Source organism: Lutra lutra, chromosome 4 (genome assembly GCF_902655055.1).
Source record: "Lutra lutra chromosome 4, mLutLut1.2, whole genome shotgun sequence".
NCBI lineage: Eukaryota > Metazoa > Chordata > Mammalia > Carnivora > Mustelidae > Lutra > Lutra lutra.
This window is the reverse complement of record NC_062281.1, coordinates 134,097,152-134,120,378: the sequence shown is the minus strand read 5'-3', so window position 1 is coordinate 134,120,378 and position 23,227 is coordinate 134,097,152. Positions and strand designations below refer to the sequence as shown.

Below are 23,227 nucleotides of genomic sequence, written 5' to 3'. Positions count from 1 at the left end.
TTGTTTATTCTTTCCTACTTTGTTGAAGATTAGTTGACCATAGAGTTCAGGGTCCATTTCTGGGTTTTCTCTTCTGTTCCATTGATCTATGTGTTTTTTTTGTGTGCCAGTTTCATACCATCTTAATCATTACAGCTTTGTAATATAACTTGAAGTCCAGATTTGTGATGCCTCTAGCTTTTTCTTTTTCAAGATTGCTTTGGCTATTTGGGATCTTTTGTAGTTCCATACAAATTTTAGAATTATTTGTTCCAACTCTGTGAAAAATGTTGGCAGTATTTTGATAGGATTTGCATTGAATGTGTAGATTGCTTTGGGCAGTATTGAGATCTTAACAGTATTTATTCTTCCAATCCATGAGCCGGCAAATGTTTTTCTAATTCTTTATGTCTTCCTCAACATCTTTCATCAGTATTTTATAGTTTTCAGAGTACAGATCCTTTACCTCTTTGGTTAGGTTTATTCCCAGGTATCTTATGGTTTTTGGTGCAGTTGTAAATGGGATCAGTTCCTTATTTCCCTTTCTTCTGTCTCATTGTTCGTATATAGAAATGCAGCTGACTTCTGTGCATTGATTTTATGTCCTGCCATTTTGCTGAATTCCTTTATGAGTTCTAGCAGTTTTTGGGTAGAGTCTTGGGTTTTCTGCATAGAGTATCACATCATCTGTGAAGTGGGACAGTTAGTCTTCTTTGCTGATTTGGATGCTTTTTATTTCATTTAGTTGTGTGATTGCTGAGGCTAGGACTTTTAGTACTATGTTGAACAACAGTGGTGAGAGTGGACATCGCTGTCTTGTTCTTGATTGTCAAGGAAAATCTCTCAGTTTTCCCCATTGAGGATATTAGCTGTGGGTTTTTTGTATATGGCCTTTATTATGTTGAGGTATGTTCCCTCTATTCCTACTTTATTAAGAGTTCTTACCATGAATGGATGTTGTTCTTTGTCAGATGCTTTTTCTGCATCAATTGAGAGGATCATATGGTTCTTATCCTTTCTTTTATTAATATGGTGTGTCATGTTGATTGATTTGTGAATATTGAACTATCCTTGTAGGCTAGGAGTAAATCCCATTTGATAGTAGTCAGTGATTCTTTTAATGTACTATTGTACTTGGTTTGGGAGTATTTTGTTGATGATTTTTGCATTTCTGTTTATCAGGCATATAGGCCATTAGTTTTTTTTTTGTGGAGACTTTGTCTGGTTTTGGAATCAAGGTAATGCTGGCCTCAAAATAAATTTGGAAGTTTTCCTTCCATTTCTATTTTTTGGAATTGTTCCAGAAGAATAGGTATTAACTCTTCTTTAAATGTTTGGTAGAATTCCTCTGTGAAGCCATCTGGCTCTAGACTTTTGTTTGTTGGGAAATTTTTTATTACTGACTCAATTTCTTTGCTGGTTATTAGTCTGTTGAAGTTTTCTATTTGTTCCTGTTTCAGTTTTGGTAGTTTATACATTTCTAGGAATTTATCCATTTCTTCCAGATGGTCTGATTTGTTGGCTTATAATTTTTCACAGTATTATAATTTCTGTGGTGTTAGTTGTGATCTCTCCTCATTCATTTGTGATTTTTATTTATTTGGGTCTTTCTCTTTTCTTTTTGATAACTCTGGCTAAGTTTTTATCAATTTTATTAATTCATTCAAAGAACTAGCTCCTAGCTTCATTGATCTGTTCTACTAGTTTTTTCTATATCATTTACTTCTGCTCTAATCTTTATTATTTCCCTTCTTTTGTTGGCTTTAGGCTTCATTTGTTGATCTTTGTCAACCTCCTTTAGGTATAAGTTTGGGTGGTTTTATTTGAGATCTTGCTTGCTTCTTGAGGTAGGCCTGTATTGCCCTCCTATAACTACTTTTTTCCCCATATTTTAAAACATTTTTAATTTAAATTCAATTAACTAACATGTAATGTATTATTGGTTTCAGAGGCCTGATTCATCAGTCTTATATAATATTCAGTACTCATTACATCATGCACCTTCCTTAACATCAATCACCCAGTTACCCCATTTCTCCACTCCCCTCCTGCAACCTTGTTTCTTCCTATGATTTAGACTCTCTTAGGGTTTGTCTCCCTCTCTGGTTTCATCTTGTTTTAGTTTTTTCTCTCTTCCCTTATGACCCTCTGCCTTGTTTCTTCAATTCCATTCATCAGTGAGATCATATGATAATTATCTTTCTCTGATTGACTTATTTCACTTAGCACAATACCCTCTGGTTCCATCCACTTGGTTGCAAATGGCAAGATTTCATTCTTTTTGATGGCTAATAGTCCATCATATACACATACATACATACATACACACTTCTTTATCCATTCATCTGTTGATGGACATCTGGGCTCTTTCCATAGTTCAGCTATTGTGGACATTGCTGCTATGAACACTGGGGTGCGGGTGCCCCTTTTTTGTATCTTTGGGGTTAATCCCAGTAGTATGATTGCTGGGTCATAAGGTAACTCTATTTTCAACTTTTTTTTTTAAAGATTTTATTTATTTGTTTGACAGAGAGAGATCACAAGCAGGCAGAGAGGCAGGCAGAGAGAGAGGAGGAAGCAGGCTCCCTGGTGAGCAGAGAGCCCGATGCGGGGCTCGATCCCAGGACCCTGAGATCATGATCTGAGCTGAAGGCAGAGGCTTAACCCACTGAGCCACCCAGGCGCCCCTATTTTCAACTTTTTGAGGAAGCTCCATACTGCTTTCCAGAGGGGCTGCACCAGCTTGCATTCCCGCCAACAATGTAGGAGGGTTCCCCTTTTGCCACATCCTCACCAACATCTGTCATTTCCTGACTTGTTAATTTCAGCCATTCTGATTGGTGTGAGGTGGTATCTCATTATGGTTTTGATTTGTATTTCCCTGATGATGAGTGATATTGAGCACATTTTCACATGAAATTGCTGTTGGCCATTTGGATGTCTTCTTTGCAGAAATGTGTGTTCATGTCTTCTGCCCATTTCTTGTTTGGACTATTTGTTCTTTGGGTGTTGAGCTTGATAAGTTCTTTATAGATTTTGGATACTTGCCCTTTATCTGTTAATGTTATTTGCAAATACCTTCTCCCATTATGTCGGTGTCTTTTGGTTTTGCTGACAGTTTCCTTTGCTGTGCAAAAATTTGATCTTGATGAAGTCCCAGTAGTTCATTTTTGCCTTTGTTTCCCTTGCCTTTGGAGACGTGTCTAGCAAGAAGTTGCTGCAGCCAAGGTCGAAGAGGTTGCTTCCTATGTTCTCCTCTAGGATTTTGAAGGATTCCTGTCTCACATTGAGGTCTTTCATCTATTTTGAGTCTACTTTTGTGTATGGTGTAAGGAAATGGTCCAGTTTCATTATTCTGCATGTGGCTGTCCAATTTTTCCAACACTATTTGTTGAAGAGACTCTCTTTTTTCCACTGGACATGCTTTCCTGCTTTGTCAAAGATCAGTTGACCATAGAGTTGATGGTAATCATTTCTGGGCTCTTTATTCTGTACCATTAATCTATGTGTCTTTTTTTGTGCCAGTACCATACTATCTTGATGATTACAGCTTTGTAATAGAACTTGAAGTCTGGAATTGTGATGCCAACAGTTTTGATCTTCTTTTTCAACATTAATTTGGCTATCTGGGGTCTTTAGTGGTTCCATACAACTTTTAGGATTATTTGTTCCAGCTCTCTGATAAAAGTTGATGGTATTCTAATAGGGATTACACTGAATATGTATATTGCTTTAGGTAGCATAGACATTTTAATAATATTTGTTCTTCCAACCACGTCATGAAATGTTTTTCCATTTCTTTGTGTCTTCCTTAATTTCTTTCATGAGAATTCTTTAGTTTTCTGAGTAGATATCCTTTGCCTCTATGGTTAGGTTTATTCCTAAGAATTTTATGTCTTTTGGTGCAGTTGCAAATGCACTCCTTAATTTTTCTTTTTTCTGTCTCATTATAACCACATCTTTTTTTTTTTTTTTAAGTAAACTCTACCCCCAACGTAGGGCTCACACTTACAACCTGAGATCAAAAATTGCATGTAGTGCTGGCTGAGCCAGCCAAGTACTCTATATCCACATTTTTTAGAAGCTGCTGAAACTAGGATAAAATCATTCTGGTTGTTTAAAGGAAAAACTAAAACAAAACAAAAACAAAAAGTCAACAACAAAATCACAACAGAATTGTTGAGACTAGATTCACTGGCTTAGTTTTGTCCACTACCTGAAACAAAGAAACAAACAACAACAGCAGCAAAAACAAGAGTTTTACAATAATTCATCATTCAGAATCCATTACTGTATAGATTTTAAGAGGTTTTGAGTCCATTTCAGTATAGAAATAAGGCCAAAGTGTTTCCATAAAATAATAGTTAAAAATACAGAGAAGGGATCAACCACTCAAATTATAAAAGGAAACCTCATACAATTCATAGTCTAAAAAAATGCCAATCTTTCTAAGTGTTACTTTTGGTAGAAGATTAATTTCTTTGGAACCCAATGCAATCTAATTATTCTGACTACATTGTCCAACACCCCATAATCCATCCTGTGCTAAAATTGGTTGCATCTTATTCTTTCTCCTTCTGGGAAGAGTGTCTTCAAGATCACTCATGATCCATTCAGGCTTGTCTTTCAGTTTCACCTCCCAATACTGACTGCCAGAATTATAACCCCTAGAACTCAGAACAGCTGGGCAGAGATAGAATCTCCTTGGGTTATGAGGTAATTTATGCCTTTTATTTCCTTAATGCAAATTATTTCTATCTTCTGAGACAGTAAGCTTACAATGTGCTGTTTCAGGGTCTAGAAATAGATCCACTCAAAATCTGTTGATTATTGGATTGGGAGTCAAGATGGCAGAGAAATAGCAGGCTGAGACTACTTCAGGTAGCAGGAAATCAGCTAGATAGCTTATCTAAAGATTGCAAACACCCACAAAGAATGGGAGATCAAAGAGAAGAAGAACAGCAATTCTAGAAACAGAAAATCAACCACTTTCTGAAAGGTAGGACTGGCGGAGAAGTGAATTCAAAGCGACAGGAAGATAGACCGCGGGGGGAGGGGCCGGCTCCCGGCAAGCGGCGGAGCAATGGAGCAACAGAGCACAAAATCAGGACTTTTAAAAGTCTGTTCTGCTGAGAGACATCGCTCCAGAGGCTAACTGGGATGAAGCCCACGTGGGGTCAGCGTGGCCTCAGGTCCCGCAGGGTCACAGAAGGATCGGGGGTGTCTGAGTGTCGCAGAGCTTGCAGGTATTAGAACGGGGAAGCTGGCTACAGAGACAGAGCCAAGGAGTGAGCTCTCAGCTTGGGGTTACCTTGAACCGGTCTCAAGCTCGGTGAGCTCAGAGTGCAGCCGGAGGCCAGGGAGATGGGAGTGAGTGGGCTCTTTTCTCTGAGGACGCACTGAGGGGTGGGGCCCCGATCTCTTGGCTCCTCCGAGCCAGAGACTGGGAGGCCACCATTTTCATTCTCATCCTGTGGAACTCTATGGAAAGCATTCAGGGGACAAAAGCTCCTGAAAGCAAACCCAAGCTGATTATTCAGCCTGGCCCCTGGTAAAGGGGGGCAATTCCGCCTGGGGCAAAGACACTTGAGAATCACTACAACAGCCCCCTCCCCCAGAAGATCAACAAGAAATCCAGCCAGGACCAAGGTCACCTACCAAGGAGTGCAGGTTCAATACCAAGGAGAGCAGCGGAATTCCAGAGGAGGAAAAACCAAAGCACGGAACTCATGGCTTTCTCCCCATGATTCTTTAGTCTTGCAGTTAATTTAATTTTTTTTAAATTTTATTTATCTTTTTCTTCTGCTAAATTTTTTTCTAACTTTGACCCTTTTCTTTTTTAAAGTTTTTTTTTAAATTTTATTTATTTATTTGACAGAGAGAAATCACAAGTAGGCAGAGAAGCAGGCAGAGAGAGAGAGAGGAGGAAGCAGGCTCCCTACTGAGCAGAAAGCCCGATGTGGGGCTCGAACCCAGGATCTGGGATCATGACCTGAGCCGAAGGCAGCAGCTTAACCCACTGAGCCACCCAGGCACCCCTCTTTTTTAATGTTTTTTAAATAGTTTATCTAATATGTGTGTGTGTGTGTGTGTGTGTATATATATTATATATATATATATATATATATATATATATATATATATGTATTTCTTTTTTGTATTTTTTCTTTATTCATTTTCTTTTTTTAATTGTTTCTATTTTTTTCTTTTTTTTTTCTGAACCCCTTTTTATCCCCTTTCTCCCCCCGCATGATTTAGGATCTCTTCTGATTTGGTTAAAGCGTATTTTCCTGGGGACTTTGCCACACTTTTAGTATTTTACTTGCTCCTTCATATACTCTTATCTGGACAAAATGACTAGGCAGAAAAATTCACCACAAAAAAGGGAACAAGAAGCAGTACCGAAGGCTAGGGACCTAATCAATACAGACATTGGTAATATGTCAGATATAGAGTTCAGAATGACGATTCTCAAGGTTCTAGCCGGGCTCGAAAAAGGCATGGAAGATATTAGAGAAACCCTCTCGGGAGATATAAAAGCCCTTTCTGGAGAAATAAAAGAACTAAAATCTAACCAAGTTAAAATAAAAAAAGCTTCTAATGAGGTGCAATAAAAAATGGAGGCTCTCACTGCTAGGATAAATGAGGCAGAAGAAAGAATTAGTGATATAGAAGACCAAATGAGAGAGAATAAAGAAGCTGAGCAAAAGAGGGACAAACAGCTACTGGACCGCGAGGGGAGAATTCGAGAGATAAGTGACACCATAAGACGAAACAACATTAGAATAATTGGGATTCCAGAAGAAGAAGAAAGAGAGAGGGGAGCAGAAGGTATATTGGAGAGAATTATTGGAGAGAATTTCCCTAATATGGCAAAGGGAACAAGCATCAAAATCCAGGAAGTGCAGAGAACCCCCCTCAAAATCAACGAGAATAGGTCCACACCCCGTCACCTAGTAGTAAAATTTACAAGTCTTAGTGACAAAGAGAAAATCCTGAAAGCAGCCCAGGAAAAGAAGTCTGTAACATACAATGGTAAAAATATTAGATTGGCAGCAGACTTATCCACAGAGACCTGGTATGCCAGAAAGAACTGGCATGATATACTCAGAGCACTAAACGAGAAAAACATGCAGCCAAGAATACTATATCCAGCTACGCTATCATTGAAAATACAAGGAGAGATAAAAAGCTTCCAGGACAAACAAAAACTGAAAGAATTTGCAAACACCAAACCAGCTCGACAGGAAATATTGAAAGGGGTCCTCTAAGCAAAGAGAGAGCCTAAAAGTAGTAGATCAGAAAGGAACAGAGACAATATACAGTAACAGGCATCTTACAGGCCATACAATGGCACTAAACTCATATCTCTCAATAGTTACCCTGAATGTTAATGGGCTAAATGCCCCAACCAAAAGACACAGGGTATCAGAATGGATAAAAAAACAAAACCCATCTATATGTTGCCTACAAGAAACTCATTTTAGACCTGAAGACACCTACAGATTTAAAGTGAGGGGGTGGAAAACAATTTACCATGCTAATGGACATCAGAAGAAAGCTGGGGTGGCAATCCTTATATCAGATCAATTAGATTTTAAGCCAAAGACTATAATAAGAGATGAGGAAGGATACTATATCATACTCAAAGGGTTTGTCCAACAAGAAGATCTAACAATTTTAAATATCTATGCCCCTAACATTGGAGCAGCCAACTCTATAAACAAATTAATAACAAAATCAAAGAAACACAACAATAATACAATAATAGGAGGGGACTTTAACAGTCCCCTCATTGAAATGGACAGATCATCCAAGCAAAAGATCAACAAGGAACTAAACGCCTTAAATGACACACTGGACCAGATGGACATCACAGATATATTCAGAACATTCCATCCCAAAGCAACAGAATACACATTCTTCTCTAGTGCACATGGAACATTCTCCAGAATAGATCACATCCTGTGTCATAAATCAGGTCTCAACCAGTATCAAAAGATTGGGATCATTCCCTGCATATTTTCAAACCACAATGCTCTGAAACTAGAACTCAATCACAAGAGGAAATTTGGAATGAATCCACAAATACATGGAGACTAAACAGCATCCTTTTTTTTTTTTTAAAGATTTTATTTATTTGACACACAGAGAGAGAAATCACAAGCAGGCAGAGAGGCAGGCAGAGAGAGAGAGAGGAGGAAACAGCTCCCTGCTCAGCAGAGAGCCTGATGTGGGGCTCGATCCCAGGACCCTGGGATCATGACCTGAGCCGAAGGCAGAGGCTTTAACCCACTGAGCCTCCCAGGCGCCCCTAAACAGCATCCTTCTAAAGAATGAATGGGTCAACCAGAAAATTAAAGAAGAATTGAAACAATTCGTGGAAACAAATGATAATGAAAACACAACGGTTCAAAATCTGTGGGACACAGCAAAGGCAGTCCTGAGAGGAAAATATATAGCGGTACAAGCCTTTCTCAAGAAACAAGAAAGGTCTCAGGTACACAACCTAACCCTACACCTAAAGGAGCTGGAGAAAGAACAAGAAAGAAACCCTAAACCCAGCAGGAGAAGAGAAATCATAAAGATCAGAGCAGAAATCAATGAAATAGAAACCAAAAAAACAATAGAACAAATCAACAAAACTAGGAGCTGGTTCTTTGAAAGAATTAATAAGATTGATAAACCTCTGGCCAGTCTTATCAAAAAGAAAAGAGAAAGGACCCAAATAAATAAAATCATGAATGAAAGAGGAGAGATCACAACTAACACCAAAGAAATACAGACAATTATAAGAACATACTATGAGCAACTCTATGCCAACAAATTTGACAATCTGGAAGAAATGGATGCATTCCTAGAGACATATAAACTACCGCAACTGAACCAGGAAGAAATAGAAAACCTGAACAGACCCATAACCAGTAAAGAGATTGAAACAGTCATCAAAAATCTCCAAACAAACAAAAGCCCAGGGCCAGACGGCTTCCCAGGGGAATTCTACCAAACATTTAAAGAAGAACTAATTCCTATTCTCCTGAAACTATTCCAAAAAATAGAAATGGAAAGAAAACTTCCAAACTCATTTTATGAGGCCAGCATCACCTTGATCCCAAAACCAGACAAGGATCCCATCAAAAAGGAGAACTACAGACCAATATCCTTGATGAACACAGATGCAAAAATTCTCACCAAAGTACTAGCCAGTAGGATTCAACAGTACATAAAAGGATTATTCACCACGACCAAGTGGGATTTATTCCAGGGCTGCAAGGTTGGCTCAACATCCGCAAATCAATCAATGTGATACAACACATTAATAAAAGAAAGAACAAGAACCATATGATACTCTCCATAGATGCTGAAAAAGCATTTGACAAAGTACAGCATCCCTTCCTGATCAAAACTCTTCAAAGTGTAGGGATAGAGGGCACATACCTCAATATTATCAAAGCCATCTATGAAAAACCCATTGCAAATATCATTCTCAATGGAGAAAAACTGAAAGCTTTTCCGCTAAGGTCAGGAACACGGCAGGGATGTCCATTATCACCACTGCTATTCAACATAGTACTAGAAGTCCTAGCCTCAGCAATCAGACAACAAAAGGAAATTAAAGGCATCCAAATCGGCAAAGAAGAAGTCAAACTATCACTCTTCGCAGATGATATGATACTATATGTGGAAAACCCAAAAAACTCTACTCCAAAACTGCTAGAACTTCTACAGGAATTCAGTAAAGTGTCAGGATATAAAATCAATGCACATAAATCAGTTGCATTTCTCTACACCAACAATAAGACAGAAGAAAGAGAAATTAAGGAGTCAATCCCATTTACAATTGCACCCAAAACTATAAGATGCCTAGGAATAAACCTAACCAAAGAGGCTAAGAATCTATACTCAGAAAACTATAAAGTACTCATGAAAGAAATTGAGGAAGACACAAAGAAATGGAAAAATATTCCATGCTCCTGGATTGGAAGAACAAATATTGTGAAAATGTCTATGCTACCTAAAGCAATCTACACATTTAATGCAATTCCTATCAAAGTACCATCCATTTTTTTCAAAGAAATGGAACAGATAATCCTAAAATTTATATGGAACCAGAAAAGACCTCGAATAGCCAAAGGAATATTGAAAAAGAAAGCCAAAGTTGGTGGCATCACAATTCCGGACTTCAAGCTCTATTACAAAGCTGTCATCATTAAGACAGCATGGTACTGGCACAAAAACAGACACATAGATCAATGGAACAGAATAGAGAGCCCAGAAATAGACCCTCAGCTTTATGGTCAACTAATCTTCGACAAAGCAGGAAAGAATGTCCAATGGAAAAAAGACAGCCTCTTCAATAAATGGTGTTGGGAAAATTGGACGGCCACATGCAGAAAAATGAAATTGGACCATTTCCTTACACCACACACGAAAACAGACTCAAAATGGATGAAGGACCTCAATGTGAGAAAGGAATCCATCACAATCCTTGAGGAGAACACAAGCATCAACCTCTTCGACCTCAGCCGCAGCAACATCTTCCTAGGAACATCGCCAGAGGCAAGGGAAGCAAGGGCAAAAATGAACTACTGGGATTTCATCAAGATCAAAAGGTTTTGCACAGCAAAGGAAACAGTTAACAAAACCAAAAGACAACTGACAGAATGGGAGAAGATATTTGCAAACAACATATCAGATTAAGGGCTAGTGTCCAAAATCTATAAGGAACTTAGCAAACTCAACACCCAAAGAACAAATAATCCAATCAAGAAATGGGCAGAAGACATGAACAGACATTTCTGCAAAGAAGACATCCAGATGGCCAACAGACACATGAAAAAGTGCTCCACATCACTCGGCATCAGGGAAATACAAATCAAAGCCACAATGAGATACACCCCACACCAGTCAGAATGGCTAAAATTAACAAGTCAGGAAATGACAGATGCTGGCGAGGATGCGGAGAAAGGGGAACCCTCCTACACTGTTGGTGGGAATGCAACCTGGTGCAACCACTCTGGAAAACAGCATGGAGGTTCCTCAAAAAGTTGAAAATAGAGCTACCCTATGACCCAGCAATTGCACTACTGGGTATTTACCCTAAAGATACAAACGGAGTCTTCTGAAGGGGCACGTGCACCCGAATGTTTATAGCAGCAATGTCCACAATAGCCAAACTATGGAAAGAAACTAGATGTCCATCAACAGATGAATGGATAAAGAAGATATGGTATATATACACAATGGAGTACTATGCAGCCATCAAAAGAAATGAAATCTTGCCATTTGCGACGACGTGGATGGAACTAGAGGGTATCATGCTTAGCGAAGTAAGTCAATCGGAGAAAGACAACTATCATATGATCTCCCTGATATGAGGAAGTGGAGATGCAACTTGGGGGGTTAAGAGGGTAGGAGAAGAATAAATGAAACAAGATGGGATTGGGAGGGAGACAAACCATAAGTCACTCGTAGTCTCACAAAACAAAGTGAGGGTTGTTGGGGACGGGGGGTCGGGAGAGGAGGGTGGGGTTATGGATATTGGGGATGGTATGTGCTATGGTGAGTTTTGTGAAGTGTGTAAACCTGCCGATTCAGAGACCTGTACCCCTGGGGATAAAAATATATTATATGTTTATAAAAAATAAAAATAAAAATAAATTTTAAAAAATCTGTTGATTATTTTATTTAGGCCAGAGTATTGTGAAGAATGATGGTAATCATATTCCTTTAATTGAAATGAAAAGGGTTTAGGGTGTTTTAAGATTTTATACCTATGGTAGATACTTTTTAACATCTGTCAGTCATTCCAACTCTGACTTCATAGATTTGCCCTCTATCTCCTTTGATATATTAATGTGGAAAGATGACTTGAAAATGTTGTTAGGTTTTCATTTAGTTTTGTTAAAATATCCATTTTTTCATCTTATAACTGCTGAAGAGCAATTTCTTGCTCGTTTTTGAGAAACAGCAAAATTTGCTCTAATTCAGACTTGATTTCTTCTCTCCACATTGTACTTTCTTCTTCAGTTCCAATGATTTTCTGCTTTGCATAGTTCCCACTTTTTCCACTTGTTCTACTCTCTTCCTCCGTGGTTCAATGCAATTCTGCAGTCTTTTCTAAAATAAGGAGCAGCCTTCTCTGGGGCAAATATTGTGATTCCAGTGATCAGTGGAGAAACCACACTGAGATAAAACTTCTAGGTTCTTCTGGCAGAAAAAGGTCAAAATTTAATTGTGTTTTCACGTATAAGCTTCTCTTCCTTCCTCTTCCTCTTGCTTCTTCTTACCCAAAACCTTCTCTTCCTTCCTTCTTCTTATCCATAGTAGCTTAGCAATTTCAATTAAATTGCAAAGATGCAGATGTAGTGAAAAGAAGGGCCACCTCTACCCCATTGTTCACAGCAGCAATGGCTACAGTTGGCAAACTGTGGAAAGAACAAAGATGCCTTTGAACAGATGAATGGATAAAGAAGATATGGTCCACATATACAATGGAGTATTATGCCTCCATCAGAAAGGATGAATACCCAACTTTTATATCAACATGGACGGGACTAGAAGAGAGTATGCTGAGAGAAGTAAGTCAAGCAAAGAGAGTCAAGTATCATATGATTTCACTTACTTGTGGAGCATAAGGAATAGCACGGAGGACATCGGGAGATGGAGAGAAGTGAGATGGGGGAAATCGGAGTGGGAGACAAACCATGAGAGACTGTGGACTCTGAGAAACAAACTGAGGGTTTTGGAGGGGCGAGGGGTGGGCGGTTGGGTGAGCCTGGTGGTAGATATTATGGAGGGCACGTATTGCATGGAGCACTGGGTGTGGTGCATAAACAATGAATTTTGGAACACTGAAAAGAAATAAAAATAAAATGGGAAAAAAATTGCCTAGTTGGGAGTTGGGGATTGTTCATGAATTTCCTTTCTGGAGAGTGGTAGCGGTAAAAGGGGCAGGGGAAAGTATCATTTAGATCCTTCCAGAACATACTGATGCAGGAGAGACAGACGTTACTCCCACAGTTGATGGTCATTGGTTCTTTCAAGTAGTCCAGACAGATGGGACAGCTAGGTCCTGTTTGGAGACCTATCAGGACTGTCACAGACTCCACTGAGCCGTGAATAAAGGTGGTAGGTAAAGTAATATGTCCTTTAGTAAAGCCTGGCTCTCTACCACACAAGATCCAGTGAAGAGTGAATGATATCCTCCCACAGACCTTGAAAACTGACCAGCTTTCTGTTTCACTGGATTGGCGTATTGATAGCTTATACAAAACTGTCCCCCTACACCTTAGCTCTAGAGTCTGTTGTCAAAAATACTCCACAGGCGGAGGTCTGTTGCATCCTAGAACATATTAGCTGGGCTGCTGTTCTTCCCACTCAATGTTGTAAAGTCAGGCTTAATGACTTTCCTGTTCAAGAAAGCAGCTGTAGTACCCCTGGAACCAATGACTCATTCAGCACCTCTCTGGCCAGAAACTCTGTGGCCCCTCTTATGACTACTTTTAATGCATCCCAAAGGTTTTGTATTTTCATTTTCATTTGTTTCCATGTATTTTTTTATTCTTTAATTTCCTGGTTGACCCATTCATTCTTCAGTAGGATGTTCTTTAACCTCCATGTATTTGTGGTCTCCAAATATTTTCTTGTGGTTGACTTCAAGTTTCATAGCATTGTGGTCAGAAAACATACATTGTATAGTCTCTGTCTTTTTGTTTGTTGAGGCCTAATTTGTGACCTAGTTTGTGATCTTTTCTGGAGAATGTCCCCTGTGTGCTTGAAAAGAATGTGTATTCTGCTGCTTTAGGATGAAATATTCTGAATATATTTGTTAAGTTCATCTGGTTCAGTGTCTCATTCAAAGCCATTGTTTCCTTGTTGATTTTTTTGCTTAAATGATCTGTCCACTGATATAAGTGGTATATGAAAGTCCCCTACTATTATTGTATTATTATGAATGAGTGCCTTTGTGTTTATTATTAATTGTTTTATATATTTGGGTGCTCCCAATTTGAGGGCATAAATATTTACAATTTTAGATATTCTTATTGGATAGACCCCTTTATTATGCTATAGTGTCCTTCTTCATCTCTTGTTACAGTTTTTGGTTTAAAATCTAGTTTGCCTGAGGGGCGCCTGGTGGCTCAGTGGGTTAAAGCCTCTGCCTTCGGCTCAGGTCATGATCTCAGGGTCCTGGGATCGAGCCTCAAGTCCGGCTCTCTGCCCAGCAGGGAGTTTGCTTCTCTTCCTGTCTCTCTGCTTGCCTCTCTGCCTACTTGTGATCTCTGTCTGTCAAATGAATGAATAAAATCTTTTAAAAAAATCTAGTTTGTCTGATATAAGTATGGCTACTCTGGCTTTCTTTTGATGTCTGTTTGCATGGTAAATATTTCTCCATCCCCTCACTTTCAATATGCAGTTGTTTTTAGGCCTAAAGTGAGTCTCTTATAGGCAACATGTAGGTGGATTTTTTTTTAATCCATTCTGACATGCTGTGTCTTCTGACTGGAGCATTTAGTCCATTTACATTCAGATTAATTATTGACAGATATGTATTTAGTACCATTTTATTGTTTGTTTTATTGTTGTTCCTGAAGATCTTCTCTGTTCCTTTCTAGTCTTTGTTGCTTTTGGCCTTTCCTTCCCACTCAGAGACCCCTTTAATATATTTTATGAGGCTGGTTTAGTGGTAATGAACTCCTTCAGTTTTTGTCTGGGAAACCATCTATCCTTCTATTCTGAATGATAGCCTTGTGAGATAGAGTATTCTTGGCTACATATTTTTCCCATTGAGCATATTGAATATATCATGCTATTTTATGTGGAAGATCTGCTGCTAACCTTATTGGTCTTCCCCTTGTAAGTTAGGGACTTCACTTCTAATGTCTTGCTGCTTTTAGGATTTTTTTTTTCTTAATTAGTATGTTTTGCAAATGTAACTACAATGTGTCTTGGTGTTGACCTGCTTTTGTTGATTTTGATAGAAATGTCTGTGCCTCATGGATTTGGATGTCTGTTTCCTTCCCCAAATTAGGGAAAATTACAGCTATAATTTCCTCAAATAAACCTTCTGCTCCCTTCCCTTTCTCTTCTTCTTCTGGGACTCCTATGATATGAATGTTATTATGTTTGATGGAGTCACTGAGTTTCCTATATCTGCTTCCAAGATCCAAAATTTTTCTTTCTCTTTTGTTCAGCTTCATTATTTTACACAATTTTATGTCATATTCTATTTCCTCTAGAACTAAAGCTTTGTAGAACCTTGTAGTCAATAGACACGGTGTGTGTGGAGGTTTGTGTTGGTCTTCTGGGGGAGGGCTGTTAGGTACACTTGCCTGAGAGAGGCAGTGCCAGCAGAGTGCAGGGTGGTAGGACTTGGGATAAACAGGTTAGGCAGCCATTGTTGGTGCTATGCTGTTTACTGAAGTTGGTTTATGGTGAGGAGCGAGGGGTGGAAAATGGTGTCAGTCTGCCTCTTTGTCCCTGGAGAGGGGAGTCTGTGCTTACTACTTTCAGAGGAGTGAGTATTTTTCTCTTGTGTGTCACAGATATTTTTCAGAGCACTGATTTCACACTGTCTGTCTTGGGTTGCTTGCCTGCCTGGAGCAGCACAACACACCTCGGGCTCCACCCTAGCCAGGTCAGCTGAGTTTTAAAATTCCAAACTTTAGGGATCTGGTGTGGCAGACATCTGCTCTTTTCCTGTGGGAAAAGGTCTCACCATGCTAGGACTGATGCAGGTTTGATCCTGAAGAGCCATTGTGGCAGAGTGCAGGACAGTGGATTTTGGAGTAAAGCACAGTGAAGTCCCAATATCCAGGTTAGCCACCCTCAGCAGGTGTCTCTGTACCTATGCTGAAGGGTGAGAGAGGAAGATGGTCCTTGCTTGTTCTTTTGTCCCTGGGGAGACAATGCTGCCTCTCACAGATGCTCTCCAAAAAGTACAGTCTTTCCCCATGGCCCTTAGGCATTCCTCAGATCATGCAGTTTGCCCCGGGATTGTTTGCCTGCCTCTTCTCCAGGAGTAGTACAGCTTCCTCAGGTCTCTATCCCACTCAAAGCTGGGGACCTCTAAAACTGAAGTCTTTGAACCCTGATAGGTGTAAAAACTTAGGAAATTCAGCCCCTTTCATTTTTCCAGCCAGTGGCTTTGGGGAAGTGTTCTCTTTGTGTTTATCCCTGTGCACTCCACTCTCTCTTGACTTTCTCTGTGACAAGGGCTCCCTCCCCTTCACAACACCTGCAATCATTTTCTCTCCCAAAGCATGGCTCCGTACTTGCTATCTTCCTCAAAGGGGCTTCTTCTCTCCCTCCATTGTGCAGTATATTCTATCACTCCTCAGATCAATTTCTTGAGTATTCAGAATGATTTGATAGTTATTTATCTGTGTTCAAAGGACAGGGCAATCCTAGGGTCCTCCTACTACACTACCATCTTAATTCATTATCCTTCTATTTGAAGTTATACCAGTTTTTATCTAAAGTGTTTTAGACTCACCCAGATACTAGCTAATAGGATCCAACAGCACATTAAAAGGATTCTTCAGCACAACCAAGTGGGATTTATTCCTGGGATGCAAGGGTGGCTCCATATCCCCAAATCAATCAACGTGATACACCACATCAATAAAAGAAAGGACAATAGCCATATGATCCTCTCAATTGATATAGAAAAAGCATTTGAAAAAGTACAGCATCTTTTCTTGATTAAAACTCTCCACAGTGTAGGGATGAAGAGAGAACATACCTCAATATCATAAAAGCCATATGGAAAAGCCCACAGTGAATATCATTCTCAGTGGGGAAAAACTGAGAGCTTTCCCTCTAAGATCAGGAACATGACACAGATGTCCACTCTCACCACTGTTCAACATAGTACTAGAAGTCAGCCTCAGCAATCAGACAAGAAGAAGAAATAAAAGACATTCAGACAGCCAGAGAATTCAAACTCACTCTTTGCAGATGACATGATTCTATATGCAGAAAACCCAAAAGACTCCACCCAGAAATTGCTAGAACTCATATAGGAATTCAGCAATGTGGTAGGATATAAAATCAATACACAGAAGTCAAAGCATCTCTATGCACTAACATTGAGACAGAAGAAAGAATAATTAAGGAATTGATCCCCTTTATAATTGCACCAAAAACCATAGGATAGCTAGGAATAAACCTAACCAAAATGGTAAAGATCTGTACTCTAAAAACTATAGAACACTTGTGAAAGAAATTGAGGAAGACACAAAGAAATGGGAAACATCCCATGCTCATGGGTTGAAAGAATAAATATTGTTAAAATGACTATGCTACCTAGAGCAACCTACACATTCAAGGACATCCCTGTCAAAATACCATTGACATTTTTCACAGAGGTGGAACAGATAAGCCTAATATTTGTATGGAATCACAAAAGACCCCAAATAGCCAAAGCAATCTTGAAAAAGAGAACCAAAGCTGGTGGCATCACAGCGCTGGACTTCAAGCTATATTACAAAGCTGTAATCATCAAGACAGTATGGTACTGCAGGAAAACAGATACATAGATCCGTGAAACAGAATAGAGAAGCCAGAAGTGGACTGTGAACTCTATGGTCAACTAATCTTTGACAAAGCAGGAAATAATATTTAATGGAAAAAAGTCTCTTCAAATGGTGTTGGGACAGCCACATGCAAAAGAATGAAACTGGGCCACTTTATTACATCATACACAAGATTAAACTCAAAATGGATGAAAGACCTAAATGTGAGACAGGAATCCATCAAAATCCTAGAGGAGAACACAGGCAGCAACCTCTTTGACCTCAGCCACAGCAACTTATTGCTAAATATATCTCTTTTTTTTTTTTTCTAAAAGATTTTATTTATTTTATTTGACAGACAGAGATCACAAGTAGGCAGAGAGGCAGGCAGAGAGAGAGAGGAGGAAGCAGGCTCCCTGCTGAACAGAGAGTCCGATGCGGGGCTCGATCCCAGGACCCTGGGATCATGACCTGAGCCGAAGGCAGAGGCTTTAACCCACTGAGCCACCCAGGTGCCCCGCTAAATATATCTCTTGAGGCAAGGGAAACAAAGCAAAAATCAAGTTTTGGGATTTAGTCAAAATAAGAAGCAAAGGAAACATTCAATAAAACTAAAAGGCAACCTATGGAGTAGGAGAGGATATTTGCAAATGACATATCAGATAAAGGGCTAGTATCCAAGATCTACAAAGAACTTAATCAAACTCAACACCCAAAACCCAAAAAATCCAGTCAAGAAATGGGCAGAAGGCATGAACAGACATTTCTCCAAAGAAGACACCCAAATGGACAACAGACATTTGAAAAGATGAGTTTCACTCATCATCAGGGGAATACAAATCAAAATAACGATGAGATAACACCTCACACCAGTCAGAATGGCTAAAATTAACAAGTCAGGAAGCAACAGATGTTGGTGAGAATGCAGAGAAAGGGAAACCCTCTTACTGTTGGTGGGAATGCAAGCTGGTGCAGCCACTCTGGAAAACAGTATGAAGGCTCCTCTGAAAGTTAAAAATAGAGCTACCCTATGACCCAGCAATTGCACTACTACGTGTTTACCCCAAAGATATAGATGTAGTAATCTGAAGGGGCACATGTACCCCATGTTCATAGTAGCAGTTTTCACAATAGTCAAACTATGGAAAGATCCCAGATGTCCATCAACAGGTGAATGGATAAAGAAGATGTAGTATATATATACAATGGAATATTACTTAGCGATCAGAAAGGATGAATACTTACCATTTACATTAATATGGATGGAACTGGAGGATATTATGCTGAGTAAAATAAGTCAGAGAAAGACAATTTATGGTTTTATTCATATGTGGAATATAATAAACAGTGCAGAGGATCATACAGGGATGGAAGGAAGACTGAATGGGAAGTCATCAGAGAGGGAGAAAAATCATGAGATTCTTAACTACAGGAAACACGGAGGGTTGCTGGAGGGTTGCTGGTGGGGGTAGGGTAATTAGACATTAAGGAGGCAGGTGATGTGATGACCACTGGGTATTATTTGCAACTGATGAATTATTGAACTCTACATCTGAAACTAATGATGTACCATTGTTGACTAATTGAATTTAAATTTAAAAAATAGTGTTTTGGAACTCTTTTATTAGGTGTGTAAACATTTAAGGTTACTGTGTTTTCTGCTTTATCATTATAAAATGACCCTTTTTCCCTAGTAATTTTTTTTTGTTCTGAAATCTACTGTGTTTAATATTAATATATCCACTCCAGCTTTCTTTTGATGTGTTGGCATGATACAACTTTTACCTTTTTTTTTATTATTATTTGTGTCTTTACATTTTTTTTTAAAGATTTTTTTATTTATTTGATGGAGAGAGAGAGATCACAAGCAGGCAGAGAGGCAGGCAGAGAGAGAGGGGGAGAAGCAGGCTCCCTGCTGAGCAGAGAGCCCGATGCGGGGCTCGATCCCAGGACCCTGAGATCATGACCTGAGCCAAAGGCAGAGGCTTAACCCACTGAGCCACCCAGGCGCCCCATTATGTCTTTATATTTAAAGTGGGTTTCTTATATTTGGAATATTTCTTATATTTGGATATATATTTTCTTATATTTGGAATATTCCAAACAGTTCAAATATTTGGATCTTGTTTTTTACATACAATCAGAAGATATCTTATTTGTGATTGGGGTGTTTATTTCATTTACACTTAATGAGATTTTTGGTATGTTTTGATAAAATCTGCTATCATATTACTTCTTTTTCTATTTATTTCATCTATTCCCCTTTTCCTTTTCTCTTGCCTTCTTTTGGATTGAGTATTTTTTATGACCCTATTTTGTATCTTTTGTTGATTTATTAGAATTCCTTATTTTGATATTTTAGTGGCTGCTTTAGGACGTATACATCTTTAGCTGAATTTAGTCCCCCTTCAAGTAATATAACATCACTTCACATATGGTATAAGAACCATAGACTGTTGGTAGCAAAAGCAAAAATAAACTAAAAATCTTTTTCACAGCAAAAGAAATGATCAACAAAATGAAGAGGCAACTACAGAATTGGAGAAAATAATTGCAACTCAAATATCTGATAAGGAGATAATATTTAAAATATGTAAAGTACTCCTACAACCTCAGTTGCAAAAAAACAAGCAATCTTGATTTTAAAATGGGCAGAAAGACTGACAAAGCAGACATTCCTATGGCCAATAGGTATATGAAAAGGTGTCCAATGTCAGTAATCATCAGGAAAATGCAAAAGTACTCTGGTGGAATTATCACCTCATACTTGTTGGAATGGCTCTCATCAAAAAGACAAGAGATAACAAGTGTTGATGAGGATGCAAGGAAAAGGGAAACCTTGTTCACTCTTGGTAGGAATGTAGATTGGTATAGTCAACATGGAAAACAATATGGAGGTTCTTCAAAAAATTAAAAATAGCACTACCATATGATCCAGCTGTCCCACTTTTAGGTATATACCTAGAGAAAGTGAAAATAGGACCTCAAGGAGATAATTCCCATGTTCATTGCAGTGTTATTCACAATAACCAAGATACAGAAACCATCCAAGTGTTCACTGATACATGAATGGACAGAGAAAATGTAATACACACACACACACATATACATACAGATAATGGAATATTATGCAACCAAGAGAAAGGAAATCCATCAGCAGCATGTATGGATCTTGAGGGCATTATGCCAAGTGAAATAAGCCAGATAGAAAAAGATAAATACTGTATATTATCAATTATATGTGAAATTTAAATGCACGGTATCAGTTACATATGAAATCTGAATAAGTCTATACATAGGTGCATACATACATACATGTGGACTGCACGAACACACACACAAAGACCAAACTCATAGATACAGAGACTAGAAAGGTGATTGCCAGGGACTGGGGTGTGGGGGAAATAGAAGTTGGTAAAAGGTTTAACTTTCAACTGTAAGCTGAATAAGGTCTGAGAATCTAATGTAATACATGGTGACTATAGTTGGTAATACTATCTTGGATAATTGATATTTTCTAAGAGAGTAGAACCTAAAAGTTCTTACTCCCCCAAAAATTGAGGAGCTGGATGTGTTAAGTAACTAATTGGGGGAATCCTTGCAATGTATAGGAGTATCAAATCACCACAATGTATACTTTAAATATCTTATAATTTTATATGTTAATTGTTCCTCAGTAAAGCTGAAATAAAAAGAAAAGAACTTTACAATAGTATGCAGCCATTCCCTGTTCCTTCTCATTGGGCTATTGTTGTCATATATTTTACTTCTACAAATATTGCATAGTCCATTATTTTTTAAAAATATAACAGCTTTATTAAGATAGAATTCACAAATCATATATTTCACCTATTTAAAGCTTAACATTTAATAATTTTTAGTGTGTTCACAGAGTTGTATCACAATTAGTACAGTCAATTTTAGAACATCTTCATCACCCTAAAAAAGCAACACTGGGGGCGCCTGGGTGGCTCAGTGGGTTAAGCCGCTGCCTTCGGCTCAGGTCATGATCTCAGGGTCCTGGGATCGAGGCCCGCATCGGGCTCTCTGCTCGGCAGGGAGCCTGCTTCCCTCTCTCTCTCTCTCTGCCTGCCTCTCCGTCTACTTGTGATCTCTCTCTGTCAAATAAATAAATAAAATCTTTAAAAAAAAAAAAAAAGCAACACTGGACCATTAACAATTACTTCCCGTTCTTCTCAAACTTCTTCCCTGCCTTGTTCTTGGCTTTTTCTAATCTATCTGTCCCTATAGATTTGTTCATTCTGGACATTTCATATAAATGGAATCCTACAATATGTAGTTTTTTGTGACTGTCTATTTAATTTAGCATAATGTTTTTAGGGTAATTCATATTATAACATATATTAATACTTGATTATTTTTATTGACAGATAATATTCCATTGTATAGGTACAGCACATTTATTCATCAGTTGAACATTTGAGTTTCTACTTTTGATTATCATGAATACATTGTTATGAATATTTATGTACAAGCTTCTGTTTGGATGTAAGTTTTCATTTATTGTGGGCATATACATAGGAGTGGAATTGCTGATATGATCATTCTATGTTTAATTGTTTGACCAACTGCCAGACTGTTTTCTAAAATGACGGTATGATTTTGCAGTCCCACCAGCAGTCTGTGAGGTTTCTGATGTCTCCACATCCTTGTCCATACTTGTTATTATCTCACTTTTTGATTCCTAGGCATCCTAGTGTGTATGAGGTAATATCTCTCATTTAAAATTTTCATTTCCATGATGATTAATGATGTTGAGCCTCTTTCTGTGTGCTTGTTGGCCATTTGTGTATATTCTTTGGAGAATTGTTTTTTCATATGCTTTTCCAATTTTAAAAAAGATTTTATTTATTTATCTATTTTATTTATTTATTTACTTATTTTAGAAAGAGAGAGTGCAGGGAGGGGCAGGGGGAGAAAGAGAATTTCAAGCAGGCTCTGTGCCAAGCCTGGAGCCAGATGTGGGGCTCCATTCATGACTCTGAGATCATGACCTGAGCCAAGATCATGACCTAAGCTGAAATCAAGAATTGGATGCTCAACTGTCTGAGCTATGCCGACACCCCACATTTTCCAAATTTTAATTGGGTTGTCTTTTTAGTATTGAGTTTTAAGAGTTCTTTATATGTTATAGATATAAAGTTCCTTATTTTGGATATATGATTTGCAAATATTTTCTGTTGTTCTTTAGGGTTTTTTTGTTTTTTTTTTTTTTACTTTCTTGATGATATCCTTTGACATTCTGTGTTAATTTCTTGGCAGGAGGATGAATATTTAGCTCTCTTTCTTCTCTTCTCCCCTAAACATGGACATTTCCTTACCTCTCCTTACCCAGTAGGGTTACAACATAATTTTAGTTCGATCAAAATTATTATGATTATCCATTCTACATAGAGTTGAGCTTGCATAACTTTTTGTGTGTTTTTTTCTCCAGAATAAATAACTGTCCTTATATTTGTATGGTTTACTGTGTGCTTTCACTAATTCAGGCATAGATATTTCCACCAGTTATCTAAATACCCTCTCAGTATTATGCTCTCAGTATATTTATTCACTGTAGAAAATCAAATTCAACCTCTTGAAGATGTCTCCTCCATAAGCTTATGAACTGTTCCAATCTGTACTGGTTGCCCCTCTTTGTTTACTATACAGCTGTGACCCCAAATTTCTCTTCAGCATTTTTCCTGACTTTCTTATATTGGATCTCT

The 23,227-nt window shown here is 38.4% G+C and overlaps 1 protein-coding gene and 1 pseudogene across 1 annotated transcript in view; one reads left to right on the top strand and one right to left on the bottom strand.

The window, feature by feature from the left end:
- The window catches only part of MSH4 (mutS homolog 4), a 114,355-nt gene that overhangs the window by 37,459 nt on the left and 53,669 nt on the right, over positions 1-23,227 (top strand). The gene's annotated exons all lie outside the window — the stretch shown is intronic.
- Positions 4,253-21,759, bottom strand: LOC125099124 (tripartite motif-containing protein 60-like; annotated as a pseudogene).